This window comes from Falco cherrug, chromosome 13 (genome assembly GCF_023634085.1).
Source record: "Falco cherrug isolate bFalChe1 chromosome 13, bFalChe1.pri, whole genome shotgun sequence".
In the NCBI taxonomy this organism is placed as follows: Eukaryota; Metazoa; Chordata; class Aves; order Falconiformes; family Falconidae; genus Falco; species Falco cherrug.
The window spans coordinates 17090680-17104215 of record NC_073709.1 but is presented as its reverse complement, the minus strand read 5'-3'; the positions used below and the strand labels follow the sequence as shown (position 1 = coordinate 17104215).

The window sequence follows — 13536 nt, the reverse complement described above, 5'->3', positions numbered from 1 at the left end:
ACCTCTCAGAAGCACCACCAGAGGAGTGAAAACATTGGTAGACAAATACAGTTCCCACACCTTGTGGCTTCATATTTTGTCAATTTCTCAGAAAGATATATAGTCTACACATGTACAAATGGGTGTTTGTCCATGTGTGTACACTTACCCCTGTCCAAAATTACTACAGAGCAAGCAGCACAAGAGTGGGCATCTGACGCTGTCCAAGTGAGAAGCAGCATATGTACCTACCACATGGCATAGGAAGTATTATCAGCCAAGATTTTCTTTGTTAGCTAGTGAATAGTACTGCATCTCAGGAACCAAAATCTACTTTGGAGCCAAGGAACAAATTAACTCAGCCTCCTCCAGTCTACCTCTCTCTCTTCCTCTATTCTCTTTCCTTGAAACACCTACAAGTTTCAATAATCATAGTACTAATGGTGCTTTTTACCATTAACATGATCCTTTGTACTTTCTTCTTTAATTACTACCTTGCCACACCTTCTTATTTTGCCAAGGTCTAAAGAAAAGTTGTCATTTTGTGCAATTGCACTGAAGAGGCATCTGAATGAAATGGTGATTTGTAACAACTAATTAAATTTTAGGATTAGTGTCACTGTCAAATGATGACACTGCCTAATGATGCACCCTTGATGTCTGTTGCAAATGATGAGTTGTTAGCAATAAAGCTGTTTGGACTGGAGAACTTGCATGTCTAGCAGTTACTATCTTATTTGTCCACACTACTTCTTATCCCAAAGCACTGAAATTCATAAAAATACAGCTACCCACTGAGTTGTTGGTATGATTCAAGCCGATGTAGACTTACACTATAATCTGTTCATCACAGGGGGAATGGGAGAATCTCTTCAAGCATTTCTCTTACTCTCATTGAGTAGGACTATACCATCACCTACTCACTCCACTGGAGGAAAGATGGGCTCTAAGGTAAATACTCCAAAGTCACCTGGCAACTTGGGATCAACTCTCCTGTTTCTAGCTTGGCCTATGGATGTTCTGTTGTGATTCTCCTCAAGAATGACAAGGCATTAATGAAATTATTTATACATCTCCCCAGCTTTATCAAAGAGAAACATCTCAGTGCATGGGCTATGATGAAATGAACAGCTTTTGTGAAAGATGAGTGCAAAGGGAACAGATAAAATGTTGACAGATGAAAAAAGCCCAGTGGCACAATACTGAAAAGGGAAGTATTGAATGAAGTGTTCCTGCCACCCACACAATAGCCAAGTAGAAGTACCATGAAAAGAAAAAAAAAAAAAAAGGAAAGAAAAAAAAAGTAAATACATGTAACAAATTGCTCTGATACCCTGACACCTTGGCTTGGTAAACTATAGGCAATAAATCATGTTCCGAAGGAATTGAATTTCTTGCACTTGTGGTAACTATGTGCTGACTATCATCATGGTAAAGCATGGGTTAAATCCAGAATTCAAACGTTTTAGTTTGTTTGCAGCTTCTGGGATATCGTAAATGCTGCCTTTTAGCTCAGCTTCCTAGCATTTCCATTTTGTGATGACTACTGCTTTGTTGCATATCCAAGGAAGTACTACCCAGGAAAACTCTGGAGGCAAGAGAAGGTGGAATAGTGGTCCAAAGCCATCAGAAGTCCAATGAACACTGATATATTGATGGATAGAAAATTTTACTTGTTCTCAAGGCTACATCTGTAGCGCTCACCTGGAGTGTGCACAGAACACTAAATTTGTGACAAATCAGAGAAATTATGGTGGTTGTTTTCACTCCTGTTGAAGCTCTATTTTATTTTATTCAACACATTGTTTGAAAGATGACTGTCCTGTCCTTCATGTGGTTGTTGCCTGCAGCCAAGACCATTTAGTTCTAACAAATATCCTATTTCATGCAAGAAACACCTAAAGCTTATTACCTATCACTGGTTGCATAAAATTACAGGCTGTCAGTATGTTAGATGGATCCATCTGTAGAAGAAAAAAAAAAACGCAAATGAAACTGGGTTTCACATTCCAAATAAATGGTCTTTAAAGGTAAAAAAAAAAATAAACCACCACAAAAAACAATGAAAATATAGACCAAAGCTTGGTTGCTCTCTTTCTCTTCATGCAAACTAGGGAAGAGGGCAAAGAGCTATTAGATAACACAGTCAGCTTCCTAATTTCAGAATTATATTTCTCAAAGGCTTTTTCATTTGAAATAGGTCTTCCTTGCCCAAAGGGTGGTCCCTCTTCTATTATCTATTGCAGTATTCTGACCCTTGTCTTTTAGCAGGACAAAGAGCCAGAACTGAAAAATAACAACAAACTTGTTCTGGTTGGAAGCAAAAAGTATTAAGGCTCCTGGGGAGAAAACCCTTTTGACAAACTTTACAGAAAAGTAGGGAAAACTAGGAAAAATACATTTCCTTGGGAAGGAACCTCAGACCTACTATCATTCAAGTCAGTAGGTCTGAATGTAACGATTAATGAATACTAATACCCCTTAATATCTCTTTGGGAGCATACATAGACAATAAAATTGTCTTAAATTGTGTTTATGTGCATTTCAAGAGCCTTTTACTGAGAAAAGAAATGTAAAGGTGCTGTACAGTGGTTAACAGTCCAGCTCTGTGTGAATTTTCCTATTTACTGCTGAGAAGAAGAATGGGACATTAGATTAGGACTTTTGAGAATTTGAGTTAAACCATCAAGTACGTGATGTTCACTACGCAGTTCACCATAACTATTAGACTGTCTAGGTACCAATGCATTAACAAAGCACTCAATTTTGTTTCATCTAGAGGGGAAACCATGCTGCTTGTTTTGCTCTTTCCTTCAAATGGAGGTGGAGAAATCACTTTTTGACTCACAGAGTCTTGGAGATGAAGTGACTAAGGTGTAAAAATATAAGTCTAATTCTTATATCTATGCAAAATATGTAGTTCACACTAAATAAAGGTGGTTATAAAAAAAACAAAACAAAACCAAAAAAAAACCAAACCATGAAAGGTACACAGTTCCTCCATGCTGGATTTGTGAAGCTGATACACATGTAAGTCATGCCCAAGTCATTTTAAGACAGGAGCTTTGGGTCAGCTCTAATGTGGGTAACAAAGAGCAGATTAAGCATGAGCCTAAGAAGAGAAAGGCATTTGCAGTCCCTCTGGTAGGAGAGTAAAATAATTACTAATGAGAAAGCTTTGTAAACATATGAACATTGTAACTCCATTGCATACGATAAAGGAGCCGTGGAGACCGGAGAAACCTCCCCTTCTAAACAAACGCTGTAGAAAGGGATTTTATTTATTTATGTGTTATAATTAAGCAATACTATGTCCAACTGAAAGGCAATGTGGGGTTACAGGAAAGGGATTATCCATCATCCAGGCAAATGTATCAAAACAGGAGGAGGAAGAATGTGTGGGTGTGAGTGCACGAGGTTGTACACGTAGTATTTTATGCCTCTGAGAGACACCCCAGCACAATGATTATCATCTGGGCAAGAAGTAAAGGGGTTTAAAGTAAACCCCTGGCTCTGTCCCTGACCTCCAGCATTCTCCAGGGTCCCACATAATAACAACCACTCTGCCCAGAGCCATGTTGGCATTCACTGGGGGAAGCTGGTAAAGACTTCTTTGAAAGTCAGCAAATGAGAACATATTCAAAATGGCCTCTTTTTTTACCAGCTCTGCCCGCAGGTAGTTAGTGGATCAGAAAGGAAAATAAAACTGCATTTTTTAAGTAACCGCTGTTGCAGGGGTTTGTGACACCTCCACTTGGATTACTAGATCCCCACTTACCCACAACAGAAGAGTGAATTAGCCTCATGAGAAGCCAAACAGCACTCCTTATTTCCTGGAGAAATGTTTTCAGTTTCATGTTAGAATTTGTAATAATTTTACAGAATTGGAGCCATAACACTTCACCACCATACTGCCAGAGATGAAGAAAAGGCACAGATGGTAGGCCTGACTGTATCATATTGAGCATCGTAGTTAGCCCAGGATAGCACACCTAAGTTTGAGTGACCTGCCCTCCAAAGCAGTCGTATGTTAGAGTGGAGAAATACCTCCTGTGCATTTCTGATGAAGATGCTGTGCCTAATCTGACAAGGTCATGACGTATGATTTCATTTTTTCTTACCATGTGCTTTAGGAATAAGCCCCTTTCAGCAACCTGAAACATGAACAATTAATACCATTTTGATTTATTTAAAAGAGGAAACCTGGGTTGAGAGCAGCCTCTGGGAAACACGATGCAGCAAAGAACAGAGCTGGCCGAGAGAGTCTGTTGCTGGTGAGCAGGAGGACACAGTGTGGTATGCCATATAAACTGTGTTCAGTACTCCATTTATTCACTAGATTTCCACACATATTATTAACAATGCTCCCAGGCAGTTCCTCTCTTTCCACCCCACAGCTGAAGAGGCCATGAGCTTTGTATCGTAACCTGGGCAAGTGGGACCTACATCAAGAGTCTGTAGTACAGCTCACTCCAAGAAATGTGTTTTACTGAGTACAATACAAATACCATTTAACTAAAGCACTAGGCATTTAACTGACTGACTCTATGCTCCCTTCTTGCTTTAATAGCTAGCAAGGGCCCATGAACACTGGGGAAGGGGAACAGAATTGCAAACAAATTGGAATCCATAGTCATGTGAGTACAAATTAAAAAAAGAGGTCAAAGTACAGCAGCACAGCAGACTTCCATTACAATCTACAGATAATGTTTATGCCTTGTTAGAAGGACTATGTACAGATTATAATGGCAAGAGAGCCTAAAACAAGCTCTTCTTTTCATTTCAGGACTATGACCCTGGACTGTTCAAAAGCCACTGTCAAAGTGATAGCTAGGAAAAAAAACCAAGATGCACCAGCAGAGAGCTAGAGATGCATATTTCAAACGCAGCAGAGAATGGAAAGAACTTGTATGATTTCCTATACAAAACATTTTCTTGATTCCTTTTTTTTCCCTTCATATAAAAGATAAATTTCTGCCACTAATCCAACCCACTCAGCGGCTTAGCCACCAGCCCACTCAGTGGCTAAATTATACATAGGCTCTCCCTGTTACACTGCCCGACACAAGCATCTTTCACTGCTGGGTGCTGTGGGACAGCAGGTGAGATGTTCCTAAAATTAAGAGTAGTTCAGGTTCATTTCACACCACTGAAAAGCTTCCATGATGTTACTAGTGTCATGCTAGTCTAAACTTGACATAAATTATACCATAATCAAAGTCCTGTTCATTAACTCAGTGAAAATCTCTCTTCCGATTTATTTGGATTTTGTTTCAGACAACAAGTTTATAATCCAGAAAACTCTGAAGATCCACAAATTCAACAGTGCCATAGAAAATAAATATTTACCACTATAGTAATATAAAAAATATATTATTAGTAGCAGCTCTCTTGTGCTCCAGTAATTAAGAAACAGACATGTCAATTTTAAAAGCTCAAAAAAGAAGTTGTGAAAACAAACATGGATTATAGTTATAGGATACCATTTAAGAGATACAGGCACACTGGAGAGAGATAGAGAAAGCAACAGGAATTGTCGGAGGTCTAGAAATAATAACCTATAAGAAAAGATTGAAAGATTGTCTAGATGAGGGAACAATGAAAGGAAATATGGAAACAGCCTGCTAACATGCAGGTGGATGCTCCAAATACAAAGGGTATTATCGCTGTCCCTTGTCCATGAGATTAAGACAAGAAGTAAAGGGACTTAAAATGCAATAGAGGAGATTCAGGTAAAACACTGAAAAAAGCTTTCTAGTAGTAAAGTGTCACAGCACTCTCCAAACTATCAAGCTACAAACAAGGTCTTTTACCAGCACACTCTTCATGCCAGTCCCTCTACTGCCTTCTCCTACTCACCTCATCCAGGGCACACTCTTTCTCTTGCTTTTTCCTCTCTCCCTTGGCTGCTCCTTCTTCACTAGCTGCCCAATCCCTTACCAGAACCAGCCACAGCTGCACCTTATCTACATCGGACAAACACCCGCCCCTGAAGCCAGCCCACAGCAGTATATTATCAATGCTAATTAACCCAGCTTCATTCCTCTACAGTAAAGCTCAGGAATCACCAAAGTTGGTATAGAATCTCCACTATGAGATGTTTTTAAGAACAAGAAGGACAAACTTGCCCCAGATAATTACAGTTTATGTCACCAGAGCAAAAGCATGGGTGATATGTGTTCTCAAGATTCCTTCTATCTCTTTCTACTGTGTTTTGAAATTCAACCTTTTCTATTCTAACAGTAGGAAATTTTTTCCCTTTATTTATTTTGTTTGTCACATAATAAAATAAAAAGCAGTTTGCCTATTGAAAGATGGATTATTTGGATCATAATTAAGCTATAACTCCTTTAGGTCAAATATAGAAACAAATTGTTGATTTGGAAAAATTACTGAGTGCTACCTCAGTATTCCAACTCAGTTTTATTATGGGAATCCATCTTTTTAAAGATACCATTAAAAAGCCATATATATACCAGCCATATAGAGGACGGAGTAATAACCTAGAATAATTATTGAAATAAGATGTCATACCCAAAACACAATGCCAGAAAGTTCTCAAAATAGGGTTTACCATTCTGAAAGGATTTCTTTTCAAGTGAAGGCTTGCATCAATGTCTCTCTTTACAGATGATATTCATAAAGTATACATACAGACCTTTCCATCACTTACATCTCAGTGCATGAGAACAGGTTTGGGCTTATCTTCTATTTAAAAGAGTTTCACCAGACATATGTAGACAAGAGAATCTTTACATATCAACTCCATGGACAAAACCTGGGTGTGAGAAAGAGTTTTGAAAACATTCCCATAAACTGTTGCCTAAGTGTTTGTTGAGGGTTCTTTTTGTTTTGCTTTGTTTTTCACCTTGTATCACATTTGCTGATACTGGTCATAACCATATGAAATAGCAGTATTCAGATCCCAAATGCTCTTGATATTTTTGCCATAAATGCAAGACACGAGTTGTAAAAAAATGGAGTTAGTATTTCTTATTGGGAGACTAATCATCTTTGAACTAGGAAGTTTCAGTTTAACTCCAAAGGAACAGCCAATAATGGAGTGAAAACAATGTTACAACAATGCACTGTGTGGTCAATCATACAATATGTGATTCAACAAATGCACTGCAAACCACCCATGGGCTACAAATGGTTTATTCACATTAAATTATGAAAAGCTGCAAATTACAAACATGATGGAAAAAATTGGTTCATGAATGATGTATTAACCCAGATACTGGCAAAAATGATAAAACATAGTTGGGCAAGCACTACTTTTCATTTTCATATGGTATGAAACAGATTGTGAAGCTGGGTTGAAAATTGAGCTACGGAGCATTACAGGGATCAAATGGCATTAATATGTTTCCAGAAATGGAGGAGAAAAGGGAATGTGGAAAAACTCTTAAAAAAAAATATAACCAAACAAAAGCACATAACAGGATACCTTAACTGCAATTCAATAAAGTAATTTTGCAGCTAAGACAAAGTAATGACCACATTTCTGAGATTTGTAATACATAGCAGGAGCTGGGCCCAAGGGCAGTGCATACTTATTACTGGCAGTGTGTATGCTCTTTCAATACCCATAAAATATTATAAAGCTTGATCTGACACAGTCAGCAGACAGTCTGCACATTATGTTGTTACAATGAGTCTAATTTCAAGAACAGCTCAGAGCCAAAAGTAAATAAATAAACTACGGAAATAAATAAAATAAGGGACTACGTAGAACCACTAACCTTTCATAGAAAAAGGAGGACAAAAACCAATGTGGCTGTCAGCAAGACCAGCTGGTTTCTTGCAATATCATCTTCACCCCTGAAGATCATCCCACCTACCAGAACTCAAGGACTGAAAAATGTCAACAACAGGAAATAAACAAGGAAGGGAGAAATTAAAATGCCTGTGACCATCAGGAGCTGTGGAAAGAATAACTGACACCTGATGCTTTTCTGCAAAAGGCATCTAGGTATGGGCTAGCAACTCCTGCTAATTTTGGAAGGTGGGATCCTGAATGTTTTGCATGACAGGGAACAAGGTGCTGTTGAAAACACTTGATAGTATGCAGAGCTTCCTGAAATGTGTTCCTATAGCCATCCCCAGTCACTCAGGATCTAAGAACAAGATACTTCTCATAAAGATTAACAGGTATCTGCTCTGATCCGTATACTTCTGTAAGATGGACTCAGAATGCACTTTGGTTCTTTGTGAGCCCTCTTCCAAATGTGAAACAACAGCATGGGGTGGTGAACCTGTTTTTCAAAGGGACTGAAAGCAGTTCACACCTCTATACATTGCTAATCTTGGGTGTGTCGGTGAGTGGGATGGTCATCTGCCTCCTCACAAAAGTTACCCTCTGAAGCCTTTCACACTGTACTCTTCTGGCCATTTTAAGCTGCATCTCAAACATCCAAAATAAGAAAAAGTAAAGCCAGTATTTCACTCCTCAAATATGTGCCTTCAGATTTGGAGAAGGTGTCTGAACTTAGGGCATCAGACAACCTGACCGAGTGAACTGCAATAGGGCATCCAAAAACCACAAAGAAATAGCCAGTCTCTTTTACTATCCAGACAAAATGTAGCCATCAAAGAAAATCCTACTGTGTTAGTGTCAACTTTTCTGGAGGAACTGAAATATACAGAAATGAAGTGACTCAGAAGTCTCTGAAGTTTTAAACTACACTTGTTAGGCATCCATGAGTACCTTCTCCAAAACTTAAGGTTGAATTGGCTTCCCCAGGACTAAAAATCCTGGTGTGTTGCACCTTTTGCTGTGTTTCACACATTTAGGTGTTCTACAGGAGCTGAGCGCATTTTTCCTGCTCTAGGCAGAAAGAGAGTTTAAGCTTATTATTATTAGTTGCTCACTGGAGAGATTGAACCATTCTAAGCAAAAATACAGAATCTGCCAAAACTAAGCTGGGTTTGGAACTACCATTTAATCATAAAAGACTGCAAGCAAAATTTAAATCAGAGAAAAAAGGTTGAGAAAAAAACATATGAAAGAGATGAATGAAGAAAATACCTGGGCTGGTACTAAGTGAAGTGACAGAAAATGAATGACTGATCCAATGGAGAATTTGCTATTGACCTTAGTGACAACAAATCTTGACTTCCCTGCTGTTCAACTTAACCACTTTTTAGGGAAGTACTCAGCTGGGAAAAAATATTCAGAGGTTACAAAGAGACATTGATTTCTCTCTACTCATTCAGTCTGACTTGGGAAAGACAAATGGCAGAGGTGTTGAATGGACAAATGTAAAAGGAGCACGTAGACTGATGCATAGAGCTACAATTGCTCCCCACACCAGGATACGTATCTCAGGTTTGTTACTGGCCAAGATGAAGGATGTAAGCTGAAATTCAGAAATTGTCCATCTATCAGTCATGCAGTTTCCGGACTTCAAAAAGAAAGTCACAGCAGGCAGAAGAAAATTACCTTAGGCCTTTTCAAAGTCTAAGACAGTTTTAATGCAGGTTTCAAAGCACTCTGAAAATCCCCCGTGACCTAGCAAACATGAATAGGTGGGATGTTTATAGACAGTGACTGCTGGCTGGGGATAAGACAAGCAATTGTTCCTCACCTTACATCTTGCCCTCCAAAACCTGTCGTCTCACAGTACTAGAAAGCTCTGAGCTCCATTATGCTTAAATTGCTCTATATTACTACATCCTACTGCTGTTTGAGGTGGTTTGTTATAGTTACACTCCTGCCAGGCAGGTATAAGGAAATAAATGATACATTTTGATACAAGGCTATTTTGCTGAACTGGGTGGATTAAAGAACTGGTAATAAATTTCTTTTTTCTCTTCTAGGCCACTGGTGCAAATCCAGTCCAGTTCAACAGTGACCAGAAGTTATTGCCACCTGACAACAGAACTGAAACCATGTGAAATTGATTGGCAGTTCTTAGCCCAGCTCCTAATGGCTTGGTCATGAAATTACTACCACTTCTGACACAAATTGGCCCCAATGAAGCTGTATTAACACCAGCACCCAAGGACAAGTGGGGTGGAACACTCCCTCCGCTATTTATGTGCCAGGGAGAGTCAGGTCACATTTTTCATTTAAAAAGCTTTCTTTATTTAAAAAAAAGGACTTTTATCAAGACTGAAACTTTTTCAAGGGAAATACAAAATCCAACACAAAAATTGATCTTTTTATAGGAAGTGTCAAGCTGAAATATTTTTCATTTTTTCTTAAAATGTTGTTCTGCTTTGGAATTTCAGTTTTAAAAAAGGAACGTGTTACAATGGGTGTTTAAGATGACAGTTAGGGTGGCATTCGTTTTACCTAACTTGAGACATCTATAGTGTAGGCGTCAACCTCAGAACTAGTCACCCAAGGTTTCCTTTATAGTCAATGGAGAGAAATAGATACATTTAACGTGTGATTCATCTGACCTATTTTAAATATCTACTTTAAGATGAATAATGATCTTAAAATTACCCTCTCTCTCTGCTGACTATGGTATGAGACTACAGAGACTATCTCAAATGGAGATCCAGCAGAGACACCTACTAACGGTCAGATGAGTCTTCTCCCAGTTGTCTAATTCTTTATTACACCCTTGCTTTTCAGCTTTTTAACACTGAATACCTTAGCAAATAAGATATTTTCAGTTGAAATAAAAGGAAAGCTGTATGTTGTTTCAGAATTTTAATTTGAAGATTAAACTTTTCCAAGCCAATTAAAAATTTTAAGTGGAAAACCCTATTACCTGCGTATGAAGCTGAAGATACACTAAGGGACATTTTAGTAGGTAAGAAGGATGAAAAATCATAGGTTTTCTGAATTCTGTGTCTATCATCTCATCAAATGGCTTCCACTTACAACTACTGAAGTCAACAGAAAAGCTACAAGGCAGTTCCTAGGAATGAAGAATTCAGCTGTTTTGCTTTTCACTCAAATCTGCGATGAAGGGAAAGGGGAGGGAAGCAAGGACAGCAGAGGGGAGAGATGGGAACAAGTGGGACTGGTCATGGGAAACACGGAGTAGGTGCAGAAAGCATGAAGAGACGGATGTTGTAAAGTGTGGCTGAAAAGAATAAGAGGCATTTGTGAGAATGTCTGAAAGGAAGGCAGAGGTAAGAAAGGGCATAGAATGGGTAACAAAAGAAAAGGAGCTGTGGGTAGACATTAACATTTTACACAGAGTTAAAAAATCCAAAATGAGGACAAGTTTTTTCTCACATTTTGAGCATCATTTCCTATGTTGTCAGGCACACATCAGACAAAAGTAAAGCAGCACTGTGGATCCTGCTCCTCCCTCTATTTTCGGTGTACCCCCATTCAGGTCCAGAGCTGTTCACAGACCTCCTTCCTCTTTCTCATCTTATACTTCCACAGATCCAAACCATTTTTTTTGTAGACCTTTGGTTGCATTGGACTTTGTCCAGTTTCAGCCACACAGATGGGAATATAGCTCATTTTGTTCAGTAGAGCCAAGTATATTGATAAAAAACAAATTTACATTGATTGCCTCTGAGCCTAACACACAGACTTTCTCCTCCCCTCTCCCTAACAAAGCCGTGGAGGAGATTTTTGATTTGCCAATACTCTCACAAACAATTTAGCTTGATTTTAACTCCATTATTCAGGCTAATCTCTCTTGGATTTCCTAGAATTTGCACAGGAAATGGTTCATTTATTATAGATGCTGTGTACACTTAGCTTTTGTAATTCAAGGAATGTGTTAGGTGGTTTGTGGTGACATTTTCCTTTAATAACGTGGGCAGCACTGGAATGTCTTTCTCTAACTACCAGTTCACTTGGTGGATGCACATTGTTTAGATTGAGAGCAAGAAATTCTCAGGTGATTTGCAAGTACAGGAGAAAGTAGCTGCTGGAAAGGTTAGGATTAAAATTGAGCTGTGCCTTTACCTAGAAAGGAATCTGAGACTAATGATGAGGTTTCATGCAATTATCTTTTAACAGTCTTCACTTGTCTTCCTCTCCTTACCTCTTTCTTTCAGGTAGGAAGAAAAATGAAAATATGGGAAGCTGTGCAGTGGTTCAGAGTCAGACCAGCAACATGCAGGAGTTTTAGGTATGTCTTTAACACTGATCCACCCTACAGCTTCACGCTAATGCATATCCTCTCTGCTTGGTGGAACAGGTCTCCTAAGCGATGTCAAATTAACCACACTTCTGATTCTGCATCAAAACCAGACACTGTGACCATCACGTATATTACTATGCAAATCTACTCTAAAAAGCAGTCTCAGCCCAGAGTCCTAACATCTCATTGCTTTAGAAATGGGCTAAACTTACCATTCTTACAAGGTCAAACAGTTCAGGGAGTGGGACAAGTGAGTTCTAGACATCCCAGACAGCCTCCTACCTCCATGTTTTCCTTACTGAGCTCCAAAGAAACTGTGTAGGTATGCAATAGTTTGAGTCATTTTGCATGAAAATACAAAAAGCAAGGTAAACAGGAGATCTTGTGATACCTGTCTCCATAATTAGGCTTTAAAAACCATTAGAGTGATCCTGTCTCTCTATTAGCCACCATGGATCCTGGCCGCTTCCCAAAATAATGAGCCTCACCCTCATCCCTGGGAAACTATCACAGTTCTGACCCTGCAATCTCAGCTGACAGGAGGAGGTGGGAACAACTAAACAAACCAAAAACATCTTACAGAATTAATTAGTAGTTTGGAACACAATTGTCACCTAAGAATCAAATGAAGGATCCGTTTGTACATCATTGGGAAAAAACACTGATCACTGAACAGAAACCATTTTCTCTCCTGGGATCGGAACTGCCTAAATGGATGCCACATCGCCTCTAGTTAGTACCAATCACTTCTCCTCCAGCTGTGGTGATAAAAGTACGTGTGTGGGACTCTAAATGGCCCTGGTGAGCTATCTGATGGGTCTAGAAATTGGAACAGGATCTTATATGTGCTGCTTTTTATACAGCTAAATGTGTTTAATTCCTATAAACTCTTTTCTCTCCTCTTTCACCCATTTTCTACACACCTTTTTTTTTTCTCGAAGACGTATGGATTTTCTTGAATACAATTGTTCTCTGCAAAACATTCTATCATGAGAAACCTTTTGAAACAAGAAAATGGAAGTGTTCATTTTGTGTGAATTGCAATTTTACTTCCAGAGGTCATTCATTCATTTCCAAATCCACGCTAACCATCCAGCTAATTTCACTTTCTTTCACACATACCAAATCAAACTCTTACCCATAGCTACATAAAATTACTTCATTGTGATTATTAAAAAAAAAAAAAAAAAAAAATATCCACTTCTTTCATCTCCTATTATTTCTGGTGTTTCCCGCCCGCTCAGCCTCACCATAAACAGTAGCTGAGTGCCTTCTAAGCCAACACATGAGTGAGTTACCTTTTCTTTGTGCACACCACACCATGTCTTTGCACTGTCTTTCGGCACTCCCCAATGCAAAGTGATTGTATGAAAGCATGAGAAATCATACCTTACATCAGCTGAGGTTCTGTAACAGGGAAACTGGTGACATGCCAGCAAGAGAAGCAGCACACATCAGTGGGGAGACAACTAGAATTTGGAAGGCCTGA

At 38.9% G+C, this 13536-nt stretch overlaps 1 long non-coding RNA gene across 8 annotated transcripts in view; it reads left to right on the top strand.

Annotated features, from left to right (window-relative positions):
* LOC114015116 (uncharacterized) overlaps positions 1 to 13536 on the top strand; it is a 57360-nt gene that overhangs the window by 28983 nt on the left and 14841 nt on the right. For 4 of the 8 annotated variants that reach the window (XR_008735009.1, XR_008735013.1, XR_008735012.1 and 1 more), the window contains exons 3-5: positions 833 to 930; positions 4550 to 4616; positions 4766 to 12035. This is a non-coding gene — a long non-coding RNA (uncharacterized LOC114015116). The remainder of the gene's footprint in view (positions 1 to 832; positions 931 to 4549; positions 4617 to 4765; positions 12036 to 13536) is intronic. The other 4 variants (XR_008735011.1, XR_008735014.1, XR_008735015.1 and 1 more) reach the window with 4 other exon arrangements.